At 41.5% G+C, this 15,287-nt stretch overlaps 1 protein-coding gene across 6 annotated transcripts in view; it reads right to left on the minus strand.

Annotated features, from left to right (window-relative positions):
• The window catches only part of CACNA2D3 (calcium voltage-gated channel auxiliary subunit alpha2delta 3), an 832,272-nt gene that overhangs the window by 527,263 nt on the left and 289,722 nt on the right, over positions 1-15,287 (minus strand). The window lies entirely within an intron of this gene.

The following is a 15,287-nucleotide window of genomic DNA, read 5'->3' on the forward strand; positions in this document are numbered from 1 at the left end:
CCATCTCCAGGGATCTTGGATTCCGGGAGGCCATTGGGAAACGAGTATCTCCAGACCTCGCTGGTTTTCCCGACAGAGGCAAAGGCACACACAGGATTAGAAAGTATCCTAGGACCCAGGAATTCCTGTGATCATCACAGACAAGAATGATCTCAGGCCTGAGTCAAGAAGGCTTGGATCTCCTGCAAAGGATTGTTTTCACACCTGGATGAGTCTTCAACTCTTGAAGCCTCTGTCTCATGTGTCAACAAGGCATTTCTACCAGATGACCCCAGGGTTTACCTCCCTGCTTCCATACACTTCAGATTCTGGAGTTTGTTCCCAGGATTTTCAGGCTTTTACCACAACCCATCACACTGGTATATGGAAGCATGAGTCCACATTCTCCATCAAAAGTGCCCCAAATGGAGAAGAGATGAAAGTATCTTTGGATTTCAAGAGGCAGCCCAAGGGGACCAGTCACAATCATTAAATTCCTCAAAGTTCCATGTTGAAGCTTAAAATTTTCATGCACATTTTATTCTATAACGTATTTGTTTGTGACCCTGCTTTTATGATTTGTCTTATTATAAGACCCCCGTTTTCAGAAACTGAAACATGTATTTGCTACTGCCCAGGAACCAAAAACAATGGTGGGGTGGGGTGGGGCAAGGCAGTAAAATAGGATAAGAAAGCATAATGAGGTGATCCAAGACATAGAAAAACATTTTTGATTATGGGATGCTGGCTCAGTGGCTGCAAATCCACATGGCTCTGTACCAAGCAACAGTCTCAGCAAAAGCATTTTATCTTCAAAATTCCAAGAAGAGGCATGATGAGAAATCAAAGAAATGCTTTCTCAGGTCAGCAAACTCAGTGCAATTGCTTCAGAAGAAGCGCTTATAGTGTAAGTTGAGAGGTGCACAGGAGGTGTTAAGCCCTATTATAGACTTGACTTGTGCAAACCTGTGCAAGTATGTGAGATTTAGGAATGAGTAGTTTCCTGTGATTCTCATATTCTGACAAACAATTAAGGGAAAAAGAAATTCTCCTGGAGTTTTATAGAATTAACCCTATAAAAGATGAGACAGCCTGCTAAGGCAGAGCTGGATTTCCCAGCTTCTGATGATAGGATGTTCCATTGAATAAAAACCTATAAAAAGCTCGAATAACAGCTACCCACTAAGCATCCTAGAGCATTTATTCCCCTAAGGTATGAAAATACATTATTCAATCATTTGACCACATGTTTAAAACATGACTCAAAGAACTTACTTTAGTGAACTTTTTAGTACAACAATGTCTGCCCATGACAGTATTGTGGCTATAAGACATAAGAGCTAATATGGGATTTTTTTTCCTACTGAGCTCTCATGTCTCTGAGAAGGCAGGGAGAAGAGGTTCAAGTGGCACACAGGACTCCATTTTCATGAAACAACCCAAACATGGGAGTTGAGGCCAGTGACACAGGCAGGGAGCAGGTTCCAGAAAGTGCTATAATTGAGATTCTCCAAAATCCAAGCTTCTTACACCATGATCAATTTTTAATGTATTATCTCACCTGTTCATTCATTAAGAATTTCTATCATGCTGTTATTTTAAAACTTATGTATACTCTTTTTAAAAGACAACTTTATATCACTACTGTAACTGGAAAAACTTGCATCATGAACCATAAAGTAGAAATAAACCTTAAAAATACAATAAAAAGCAGCAGCAGTATTAAATTATAACTGACTACAGCTGCTTGCTCTCTCTCGGTTAGAAATGGAAGATAATCAAGAATTCGAAAGATCTTGAAGACATATTAATACTAAATTGAGACTTTCTTCCTGAGGTTGTCAGAGGCATTAACCAAAAGAGTAAGTCTATCTATCACGGCTGGTTCAAGTTCCCTACCTGTGAAAGTCTCCACAAACTCCTCTCCAGGAGTACCCATTAAGTGATCATGCAGGCCACATGGGGAATATGGCTCTATGTCATGAGATGGAGGATCCATTGAGGATTTCAACCTCTGAAAGGGTCCGATTTAAAGTTCAGAAATCTGCAGGAACTGTGGAGATCAGACTGGAGGAAGGACAACCAGAAGACAAGCTAGCTTATGAAGACAGAATCTCAGGCAAGAGACTAAGACATCTTAGACCAGGACAGAGGCCATGGGTAGGAGAGAAGGGATCAGGTGAGATAGTGGGGATGCGGGGCTTGACAAAATATGGTGACTGATTGACACAGGTGAATGGTAGGTGGCAAGTCAAGGGTTCTCCTCAGATTGCTGGTTGGTGTAAATGAACGGATAGTGGAACTATTCTCAGAGCGAGGAAACACAATAAGAGAAGCAGGACAGGTGGGTGGGGGAGGAGAAGATGGCTGTTCAGTTTTAAATAAGCAGTAATGGGAAACAGAAGGCCTGGAGCTGAGTTGAATGGTGTCAAATCCCTGCTCTGCCACTTACACTTACTAGGTATTACTGTGATGACCTTGGTCAAGCTGCTAATTCATTTTGTTACTCAGGTTCCCCATCTCAAAACACTGAGAATAGTTCCCTCCTCTCAGGATGAGGTATTCCATGCCAGGTACCTCTCTAGCCACTTTACATATGAGCCAGTACACTCAGATCTATTAGCTATCAGCATCATTCCTGGAAACCCAATTTATTCAGATAATATTTGCTGATCAACAAACATCCTCAGAGTGACCAATAGGAGCCAGGCCCCGGGCTAGTGTCTGCTGACATTCCCTGACAGGTTCCAGCCTCCCCTGCGTCGCCCCTAATGGGACATTCAGCCACTAAATTGCCATCCTATCTACTGCTTCTTTTTTTTAAAGATTGATTTATTTATTTGAGAGAGAGAGAGATTGGGAGTGGTGGGGGGAGGCACTGGGAGAGAATCTCAAGTAGGCTCCCTGCTGAGCATGGAGCAGGATGCCGGGCTCCATCTCACAACCCTGAGATAAGACTTGAGCCGAAACCAGGAGTCTACCGCTTAACTGACTGAACTACCACGTGGCCCCTATCTACTGCTTCTTGACAGGCCAACTTGAGAAAGAGGCTCATGTTCCTATTTACCACCCACCTACATCTTTAAGAGTAAAGGGAAAAGGGTTATTGAAGCCTTCATGAACTATAAAATTGCCTTCAAATCTAGGCAAAGCATTAGTTACAACCTAAAAAGCCCACTTTTTATTTGGTTTGACTCTCAAAGTGGGATTGGAATAGAGACATAGTTGGAGGTGGAGAATAGTAGTTGATGTCAGTGGCTCCCCCAGCACCCCAGAAAGACCCCAGGGAAACTGACAGGACCTCCCAAGCATATTGGCTAACTTTCTTAAAAGGAGATTTCTTCATTTATCCTAAATGAATGGATTTCAGTACCAACATTTCAAAGCACAACAAAGCCCAAAGCCGTCTTTTCCCGTCTCTTCCCTTGCTGCAACAGAGACTTTCCACCCCATTTGCCATTTTGCCGAAGGAAGTGATTCAATCCTCTTATTCTCCAAAAAGCAGAATCACTGGCAGACCTTGGAGATACTCTGCCCGAGATTAAATCAGGACTCTGGTGCTCCTGAAAAGGGCGTCCTTTCCTTTACAACTCACCAAAGGACAGCTGTGACGGCAGTGAGCCCAGGAGCAAAGCTAAGACTGGGAGGGGAGCTCAGGCCCACGCTTCAGTCTCGGGATCCCTGGGGACAATCTCTCCCCTGAGCTCCTTCATTCGTTCCCAACCTGCCCCACTCTTCAAGGTCGTATTTAACTTAGATTACAGTTATCCTGAGATTCTGTGCTCAGAGTCACAGTGAAAAGTTTGATGCCTACTCTACATTTTCAATGTAGAGTAAGTTTACGAGTAAGGACTGGTGGTTACGAAATATTTCCTGAGCTCCACTAATCACCATGGGATTACAGAGGCATCCTGTGGGCCATGCTGGCCAGTCCCTTAGAGCTTCAATCAAAGAATAGAGAAACTCAGCATCTCAAGGGATGTATGCAGTAAACAGTGTTCATCCGTGGAATGCAAGCTCACTAGGCCAATGAAATATTTAATTTAAACACTTATTCTTCTAAGCACATCAAATTTTGGTGACCTAGACCAACCCTTCTTCTTCTGTCTGTCCCCAGTAGTCTCATTTTCTCATATTCCCTTTCTTCCTTCTCCTAGTTCTCGTTTTCTCTCAATATTTCCTGCTTCCTTCTTTCATGAGTCTCTTCAATTACAGCCAACATTTGCTATGTACCTGCATGCCAGGTCCTCTGGTAACTACTTTTATGCATCACTTGATGTAATCATCCAAAGCTAAGAGGTATGGTCTTAGCTTGTTTGGACTGCTATAGCAGAAGGCCTTTTATAAGACTGGATGGCTTATAAACAACAGAAATTTACTTCTTACAGTTCTGGGGACTGGAAATTCCAAGATCAAGGTGCCCGCAGATTCAATGTCTGGTTAGAACCTGCTTCCTAAGCGACTGCCTTTTTGCTGTAACTTCACATGGCAGAAGAGATAAGGAAGTTCCCAGGGGTCTTTTTTATAAGGGCACTAATCAGATTCATGAAGCTCTCTCCTCATGACCTGATCACCTCTTAAATGCTTCACTTCCAAACACCATCACATTGGGGGTTAGGATTTTAAAATATGAATTTGGAGGGAAGGGTACAATATTCAGCCCACAGGTATTACTGTTGTTGTTGTTGTTGTTGTTATTATTATTATTATTATTATCATTTCTACTTAAGATATGAGGACCCCAGAGTTTGAAAGATGAGGCAACTTACCCACAGTCTTACAACAACTTGCCCAGCTCTCCTTCAAGCTACATCTTTTTTTTTTTTTAAGATTTAAAAAAAATTTATCTATTCATGAGAGACAAAGAGGCAGAGACATAGGCAGAGGGAGAAGCAGGCTCCCTGTGGGGAGCTCAATGCAGGACTTGATCCCAGGACCCCAGGATCATGACCTGAGCCAGAGGCAAACGCTCAACCACTGAGCCACCCAGGCATACCCACTTTCAAGTTACATCGTGAAGCCCTGTCTGGCTGGCTCCATAATTGCTACTCTTCAACCACTGAGTTTCTCTCTCCTTCACCTCCTCCTTCTCCTTTTCCACAAGCCTAGTGGGTTCAGGCAGCACTGATGTACTTCCAAGACTCTTCCCAGGTTTACAGCTCACAGCTCAAAAGGGAGCCCACATGGGTTGTCAAGGGCAGCCCACAGAGCTATATCCCCATTCGGATGCCATTTGGTGCTTTACTTTGAACTTATTTTCCTAGAGACAGATCAACTGAGGCAGTGGTCTATATCTTTTTGCCAGCTATCAATAGCTAACCCCTATTGTTGTTCATTTGATATGAGGAAAATGATGCACTGGACCTCTCACTTGAAGACAACACACACACAAAATAGTCACTTTTCTATTAAAAACTTAAAGTTTAATTTTTAGTACTGAGGATTTAATGATGCTTCCAGCAAATAGGCTACAAGCCACAATATGGCAAAATCCACCAGGAATCTCTGAACTTATTTTTTTTATATGATCCTTGTTTCTCAATCCAAAGATAACACCACAAAATGATGAAGCAAACCTTTCGACACTGGATTGCCTACAAAATCCCAACCAATTGTCCCAAACTTTTGAAGGGCACCCACTTTCCTAGCTCTACTCATAATTATAGTGTTGGGCAACTATCGAAACTCAACACGGCTCAGAAATCACAACATTATAATGAAGCGGGTCCCTTTTTACAACTATTTTATATTGATTGTACTAACCTTCTTCTTTTAAACTTTTCCACATGTTTAAATCCATTTTTATTTAAAAAAAAATAAGTAGCGCTTTTTTTTGCCCAAGACCCCAAAATAAATAAACACTATATATGAATAACATTTGTAATGTTACTGAGCAGTGCCAGCCATTGAGGGGAAAATGTTGGCCCAAATCAGCAAATTCTCTTCCTTCCAAAAATAAAAAAGGCAACAACATCAGCATAATTACTGGTTTGTTTGGGTTTTTTTCTGTTAAGTTGTGGTTTTCTTGGTTACAACAATGGGCAGTATAACCAGAGTAACACTAATATTATATTAAAGGAGTCCTGAAATTAGCAGAGGTAAAATTCATTAATTTGATACTTTATTTAACAATTTTTTCTGTTCTCTCCTTAATTCAATACCAAAATAATAATAATAATAATAATAATTTTATACAACACTGCTATGGTAACTGGAGTTTTAAACATGGATCCTATCCAAAATTTCTGTCCCTTAATTATTCAATTAAACTTTAATCTGAGGCTATTTTGCTGATGGAACTGAACTCAAGTCAGCTGACCTAAAAATATGAGATCTGGACCTGATCCAGTCAGATAAGCAGAGAGTTTTTTGTTTTTTGAGATTTTTTTTCCTACTCTTAGCCAAAGAGGAAGTCAGAAATATTTGAAGTGCAAGAAGGATTCAGCGTGTCCTTGATGTCTCTGAATATTGAAGAGTCACATGTTTGATTCAAGTCAACTTTTAGGGACTGAGAAAGCCCCCAGCTGATAGCCAGCTGGGTAGTGGGGACCACAGTCCTACAACCACATGGAACTGAATTCTGCTAACAATTGGAATGAACTGGAAAGTGGATTCTTTCCAGAGCTTCTAGATGAGAACCAGCCCAGCCTCCACCTTGGTTTCAGATTTGTGAGACCCAGAAACCAAGTCAAGCCTACCTAAATATCTGACCTATGGAACTGTGAGATAATGCACTGGAATGATTTTAAGCAGCTAGATAGGTGGCAATTTGTTATGCAGCAATAAAATAGCAACACACCTACCATGTGCATGGCTCTATGCTAGAGGATTCCAAGAGGAAGTGTATTCACTTCGGTGTGGTCAGCTACTGAGTAGTCTTCCTCCCAGAACATGAACTAAGAGCATCTCTTCCTCCTATAAGTCCACAGACTTGTGTGGCACCAAGTTATTTTGTGAAGAGTCAGAAGCAAATGAACAAAGGAAGAGGTGCAATCAAACAGCAAATAGCAGGTGGAAAGCCCTCTGGGATTCAGCAGGTTGGAGGATGGCCAAGCATCCTGGAAGAGTAACCATGCCCTGAACAACCAGGTTCCTTATAGAGCTATTTAAGGATTAATTTTTTTTTAATTATAGGTCAGCAATTAAATTCTACCTGACTTAAACAATAGGGAACTGTATTATGGGACATAACAGGAAGTCATATGTTAGGGGAGCATAAGACTGGTTTGGTTAACAATGACTTGAAAGTCCCAGATTCTTTCCACCTCTCTGCTCTGCCAATCTGTGATGATTTTGTATTCTAGTTGGTGGAAGATGGCTATAACTGCTTTAGTCTTTGCATTTAGAAACAATACTATCCAGAAGCATATTAGGATCAAGGGAACATTTTCCCAGAGGCCCCCTAATAGATTTCCCCTCGTAGTTCATTGCCCAGAGTTTGGTCACATGCCCAAGCCTGAACTAATCATGTGCAAAGGAAACAGAGGAAGGACAAGCTTCCCCCAAAGGGAAGAGACTACTGGAAAAACATGCAGGGATTTCCAGAAAAGGAATCAATTCCTAAATGAAATCAGGCTTCTATTAGGATAAAAGAGAGGGGTAGGGATGCTGGGTGGGCAACCAATAGAATCTATTGTGCACAGGGCTGGCACAAAGTTACTCAAAGTTGGCTCTAATGCTCATTATTTGGGCCTTATCTCACTTAATCCTCATAGTGATCCTAAAGGAGAATTATCATTATTATAGTTAAAGATAAATAAACCTAGTTTTTTAAAAGATTATTTATTTATTTATTTGACAGAGAGAAAGCACACAAGCAGGGGGAGCTGCAGTGGGAGAGAAAGAAGCAGACTCCCCACTAATAAAAAACTATAGCCCCAAGAGTCTAGTGTAAATTTTTCTAGTCCCTTTCAATCAGGCTGGGTGACTGTGACACAAATATAGTTGAGAATTAGGAGTAGGAAGTGGAACAGGGCACTAGTGAGAACCCATGCCACGTATTCAGCCTCATCAAGAGAAGAGAGCACTACAATAGACCTGAAAGGGGAAAATACAATCTTTCTTGGCACAAATCACTCCCAAATGGAACCTGGGGCTTCCTCAGACTGCTTCCTTGATGCTATCTCACCCTTGTAAAATAGGAGATGTGAAAGTCCATAGTACCAGATGTTTTTCTTCTACCAATGTTTCTCCAAAGCATTATTATAGCTTAACAATAGATTAAAGCAAAAAGAAATATCTTTTCTTTAAAATGTTTGTGTCTGAGAGAGAGGACAGAAAGCGCTAGATTTTCTCTTCATTATCAGATTCAACCAAGATAAAAGATTTCCTTTTTTGTTAGGATTAAAAGGGATACATTCTTCAAACAATTTTCGCTTTGATGCCCATTGAGTACATATTTTAAATAGTTTCCAGAGACATGATCATGCACTTATCTCTTTGGGATGGCATGCTGTAACAGACAGGACTCTGCAGTTGCAAGTGACAGAAAAAGAATAAATTTAAGCAAAGAACAGTACTGGCTTATGTAACCAAGATATCTGGGAATATGACTCTAAGGCACAGCTGGACATGACAGAGCCTCAAATAATGTCATCTGGATTATGTTTCACTCTTTGTCTCTCAGCTGTATGTTCTTCTATGTTAAGTTCTGTTCCCAGTCAGGCTGAATCCACAGAATGGCTGGATGGCTTTCATAGCCCTGGGCTGAAACCTTTGCGTAGAAGAGAGCTTGTCTTCCTCTGTAGCTCCAGCAAAGTCCTAGGGCTGGGCTCTGATTGGCTCTAACAGGGTCATGTGTTCATTCTTGAACCAATCACTGCATCCAAGAAAACATCACTCTTTGACCAGGTCTGGAACAAGGCATAAACCCTGTGGACTGATGGGTCCCCAGTGAAAATACCCCCTAATATTTATGGGATATTACTAAAAGGAGAAGGATGGAGACTGGGTGGGCAAATCACCTCCACAAAGACAGCTCCTTTCTTACAATGATAACCCATTCTTTCTCCTTTCATGCCAGCACATCACCACGCACAAAGCCACATGTATCAAATAAGTAAAAGACAAGGGACAAGGATGGTTGACACCACGTTCCCTATGCAGCAACCATTAGGAGTAGCATGAGCAACTTCTTTATCCTACTCTTATCAGACTGAACCTACAAAATTCCCATTTTTCATATGTTAAAAACTATCAAGTATCAGCAATGGCATATGGTTCATCCTAAAATGATGAGTGGGTTCTCCCTAATTTCACCAAGCCCATTCATATTCATAAAGGCTAAAATTTATGTAGATAGAGCTTGTACCAGGGCTTTAACTCTAGCACTAAAAAAAATTTGTGTGTGTGTGTGCCGATAAAATACCATTTTAATCTATTTTACATGAAAATTTCCTTTGACAATTATTCCCTTGTTAAAATTTTGGCCACTGCATTTTCACTTTGTTTTTTTTTTTTTTTCAGTTTTTTTTTTTAATTTAAATTCAATTTACCAATGTACAGTATAAACACCCAGTGCCCATCCCATCAAGTGCCCTCCTCAGTGCCCATCACCCAGCTATCCCATCACCCACCCACCTCCCCTTCCACAATGCTTTGTTTGTTTCCCAGAGTTAGGAGTCTCTCATGGTTTGTCTCCCTCTCTAATTTTTCCCACTCAGTTCCCCTCCTTTCCCTTATACTCCCTTTCACTAGTTCTTATATTCCATGTTCGAGTGAAACCATTTCATGATTGTCCTTCTCCAACTGACTTACTTCATTCAGCATAATATCCTCCAGGCCCATCCATGTCAAACCAAATGGTGGGTATTCACCTTTTCTGATGGCCGAGTAATGTTCCATTGTATATACCACATCTTCTTAATCCATTCATCTGTCAAAGGACATCATGGATCCTTCCACAGTTTGGCTATTGTGGACATTGCTGCTATGAACACTGGGGTGCAGGTATCCCGACATTTCACTACATCAGTATCTTTGGGGTAAATCCCCAGTAGTGCAATTGCTGGGTCGTAGGGTAGCTCTATTTTTAACTTGTTGTGGAAACTCCACACTGTTTTCCAGAGTGGCTATACAAGCAAGCCCTAAAAATTAAATACAAAGTACTTTCATGGATTATCTTAAAAGGAAAAAACATGCAAAGCTATACTGTTAGAAAGTGGATCAGTCATTATCAGGGATGAGAGATGGGATAAGGAGACTGACTATAAGGGGTACAAGAGAACTTTTGGAGGTGAAGGAAATGTCCTATCAGTGATTATGGTGGTGGTTATGCAACTGAATGCATTTGTCTAAACTCATCAAATTAAAGACTTATCATTGGCAGATTATACTGTATGTAAATTATACTTCACCAAAGCTGACCCTCCAAATAATTAAATTAAAAAACACACAATGAAGTAGTGTTTTATTGACAAAGAAACTAAAGCTGCCGTAATATAACTATTTGGCCAAGAATCAGGGGAGGGTATGCAGCAAAATCTGTAGCAAAGTTAGAGCTGAAGGGCCCTTAGAGACCAGCTGATTCAGCCCCTTTAGGTACTGATCTAGACAGCCTGCAGTGGCAGGCTCTCCCTCTCCTTTTGGTAATGGCAGCTTGATTTATGTGACCTCAGCCCATGTAGGTGACCCTGCTCCTCTGGATCCAGGGGAGAACTCAAGCATGGTATGCTGCACATACCATGCAGCAAAGTCCATCGGCCCAATATCCAAGGCAGGGACTTTGCACAGTGGGAACTAATGACAGGAAGGCCTAGGACTTTTGTGCAAGTATCGTGATAAGAGCATCCTTTTCCTGAAACAGAAGCACTTGGGGATGCAGTGGAGACAAAGCCAGCATAATTTACCTGAGAATGAAGATGGCATGCAAGAATAAGGAAGTAAGAGAGCAAGAGTGCCCTGCCCTACTGCTATCTGCACTACCCAGGTATATGTCAGCTATGAGAGCCAGACAGGCTCTTTTGGCCTGAGCCAGTTTGCTTTGTGTCTTCTGTCATGTGCACCCAAAAGGTCTTGTTCGTGTCAATGGGGGAAGTGAAGACCCTCAGAAGAAGAGCATTTTGAGCTGAATCATGTCTCTCCAAAAGATGTGAAGTTCTAACCCCAGCTACCCATGAAGATGGCCTTATTTGGAAAGAGAGTTTTTGCAAGTGTAGTAAATTGAGGTCACACCAAATTAGAGGGGTGCCTAAATCCAATATGACTTTTGTCCATGTAGGGAGAGATGCAAAGACATGCACTCACACACAAGGTGAGATGGGAATGTTGCAGCTTCAAGCCCAACAATGTCAAGTATTGCCAGCAAACCACCAGAAGCTAGAAGAGGCAAGGAAAGACTTTTCCCTAGAGCCTTCAGAGGTAGGTCAGCCTGCCAACAACTTGATTTCAGACTTTTAGCCTCCAGAACCGTGGGATAACAAGTTCCTATGTTTTCAGCCATTCATCTGAGGCACTTTGTTGTGGCAGCACTAGGACACTAACACTGATTCTGGTACCAGGAAAATGAGGTTTGCTATAACAAATACCTAACAATGTGGAAGTGGCTTTGAAATGGGGTCATGGGTTGAAGTTGGAAGAATTTTGAGGTACATGATAGAAAAAGCCTGGATTGCTTTGAGGAGACTGTCGGTAAAGTAAGGACATTACACACAATTCCAGGAAGGACTCAGAAAGAAGAGAGAGCTACAGGAAAGCTCCATTCATCTTCATGAATACATATATCATTAGAAACAGAACGTGCTGGAAATAGGAATGGTGGAAGTTCTTCTGGTGAGGCCTTAAAAGGAAATTATGAACATGTTATGGACAGTGGAGGAAAGGTGATTCTTATATACACAGTGGCAGAAAACTTGGCTGAGTTATGTTCTGCTGTGAGGTGGAAAGTAGAGCTTGTGAATGATGAACTTGGATTATTTTGTTGAAGAGACTTCAAAGCAAAGTATGGAAGTTGTGGCCTGGTTTCTCCTTGCTGCTTATAGCCAAATTTGAGAGGAAAGAGATAAATTGAAAGCAGCATTGTTAAAAAAAACAAAAACAAAAAACAAAAAAAAACAAAAAACAGCACTTGATGATTTGGATAATTTTTTGCCTATCCAGATAACAAAAAATGAGCAAGTGGGCTCTGGAAAGAATACTACGAGTGTGTGGATGAGCCAATTCTGGCTAGAGAGATTAGATGTGTGACTCCCGGATCCAATCAACCATCTCTGCAGGAGAGGAATAGAGATGGGATCATCCAGGAAAAATCTGTGGAATACCCTCCAGATTATTGACACAGATCTCCCTAACATTCGTGGAAGACTGTTAAATAAGCAGAAACACTGTCAGCCTGGCCTGGAAGAGACAGAGGTGAGATGAAAGGAAGGAAGGATGACTCTGAGGGCAGAGCCACAGATTCAGAGGCCAAAGGAAGTGGGATGCAAAGGATGGGGTTGCTACCCGGGGCCCAGATAGTGGTGCCTGGAGTCACAGAAGATTATTCTCAAGCCTTACCTAATAGAACTTGTCCTGCTGGGGACCGTCTCTTCAATAAATGGTGCTGGGAAAATTGGACAGCCACCTGCAGAAGAATGGAACTAGACCACTCTCTTACACCATACACAAAGATAAACTCAAAATGGATGACGGACCTAAATGTGAGACAAGAATACATCAAAATCCTAGAGGAGAACACAGGCAACACCCTTTTTGAACTCGGCTACAGAAACTTCTTGAAAGAAACATTTATGAAGGCAAGGGAAACAAAAGCAAAAATGAACTATTGGGACTTCATCAAGATAAAAAGCTTCTGCACAGCAAAAGAAACAGACAACAAAACTAGAAGACAACCTACGGAATGGGAGAAGATATTTGCAAATGACATATCAGATAAAGGGCTAGTATCCCAGATCTCTAAAGAACTTATTAAACTCAACAGCAAAGAAACAAACAATCCAATCATGAAATGGACAAAAGACATGAACAGAAATTTTACCAAAGAAGACAGACACGGCCAACAAGCACATGAGAAAATGCTCCACATCACTTGCCATCAGGGCAATACAAATCAAAACCACAATGAGATACCACCTCATACCAGTGAGAATGGGGAAAATTAACAAGACAGGAAACAACAAATGTTGGAGAGGATGTGGAGAAAGGGGAACCCTCTTGCACTGTGGGTGGGAATGTGAACTGGTGCAGCCACTCTGGAAAACTGTGTGGAGGTTCCTCAAAGAGTTAGAAATAGAACCACCCTATGACCCAGCAATTGCACTGCTGGGAATTTACCCCAAAGATACAGATGCAGTGAAATGCCGGGACACCTGCACCCCGATGTTTCTAGCAGCAATGTCCACAATAGCCAAACTGTGGAGGGAGCCCCCGTGTCCACTGAAAGATGAGTGGATAAAGAAGATGTGGTCTATGTATACAATGGAATATTACTCAGCCATTAGAAATGACAAATACCCACAATTTGCTTCAACATGGAGGGAACTGGAGGGTATTATGCTGAGTGAAGTAAGTCAATTGGAGGACAAACATTATATGGTCTCATTCATTCGGGGAATATAAAAAATAGTGAAAGGGATTAAAGGGGAAAGGAGAGAAAATGAATGGGAAATATCAGTCAGGGTGATAGAACATGAGAGACTCCTAACTCTGGGAAACAAACAAGGGGTGGTGGAAGGGGTGGCGGGGGGTTGGGGTGACTGGGTGATGGGCACTGAGGGGGGAACTTGATGGGATGAACGCTGGGTGTTATGCTATATGTCGGCAAATTGAACTCCAATAAAAAAAATATACAAAAAAGAGAAAAAAAAAGAACTTGTCCTGCTGGGTTGCAAACTTGCTTGGGATTCCTGACCCCTTTATACCTTGTAATTTCTCCTAACTAATGTAGATAGACTTACCTAGCTCCCCAGAGCCAATCAGTGGCAAACCTGTACACGGTGGCCCTGATTTATACATTGATTTGGCTTACAAAGAAAACAACAAAATTGCATAAGTAAATACTTTAATAACTGTTTCTGCCATAAACAACTAGTTGTTACAATTACTGCATTTATAGATAGGATTCTCAAAGAAGAAACAAATAGTAGTAGAGCTTGTGGGTGTATATTTATTTAGATACAGAGTAATGTAAGATTGGCACTGAGTTTATTATTTTCCTTAATATAAAGAAAAGCAAACTTGAAACAAAACTTAAAAGGCCAAATTAGCACATCTTTTTCATCAAAAACATGAACACACTATGTTCATTAAATGGAATGAATTTGAATTGCCCTATATATTCAGCCACATGTAGAGACAAATTTCTGTATTTAGCCAATTCTTCAATATTAGCCAACGAGAGCAATTCTTTTCCTTTATACTATGTATGCCAGGAGAAGCCAGAGCTCTCACTCTCTCCTGAGTTTTGTACAATCCACTCTATAAGAAGTATTAACTGAGTGTGATTAATAACAGAACACATACTGATTCTTGGATCCAGCTACGTCGTTCCATGTTATTCCAACGTAGCATGCGGAATGGAAGGATTCAAAAATACAGTTCAACTATCACATTAAAAGTAGTTTGCTTTTTCTTGTATTTCACTGAAAGGCTGATTGAGTGATATTGACCACTCTAAAATAAATAAGTATAAGATAAAGTCTCCTATGGTTCCAAAGTACCTATGATTAAATTCATCTTGAGTCAAACTGAGACGTGAGGAGCCGCGAAATAGCTAAAGATGAACGGATCTCTGCAGAGATGATGTATGGCTCCCCTGACAAATAGAAGAACGTAGCTCTCCTTGCACTTGGGAAGTTAAGATGCCGTTAAGGATGAAATAATGCAGAAGTGAAACACCTGTCATGAAGCCCTGCGTTCTGGACAACAGAAACAGCTGAATCCATCTGCTCCACAAGCACACTGGAAGTCTGGGGTGGTTTGATACACGGTTCAGTGGTGACCGACGAGGTGCAGACAGACGGCACTGGTGAGAACATGAGGTCCTGCTTGCTCATTTTTCCTCTGGTTAGCTTGCTGGCACTTCCCTGCAAGGTGTGGGTCTTTCAGCAGCCCTGCTCTACCTCTTATTTCATCCTCGAGGTTTTTAATAGAACCAGACCTCTCCTACTTTTGACCTAGCAAGGACATAACTTATCCGGGAGTGAAGACAACCCACAGGGAGAAGAAACTGAGAGATGGTTCCTGATGACATTGTTTGAATCCCTGGATGGAACATGGTCTAGACTCTGAGCCTAGAGATGGTTCCTCTTGTTCCAGGGGAGAGGTCCCTGACCCAGGCCTCAACAACCAGTGCTCAATGGAAAACTCAGAGC

Source organism: Canis aureus, chromosome 19, assembly GCF_053574225.1.
Source record: "Canis aureus isolate CA01 chromosome 19, VMU_Caureus_v.1.0, whole genome shotgun sequence".
In the NCBI taxonomy this organism is placed as follows: domain Eukaryota; kingdom Metazoa; phylum Chordata; class Mammalia; order Carnivora; family Canidae; genus Canis; species Canis aureus.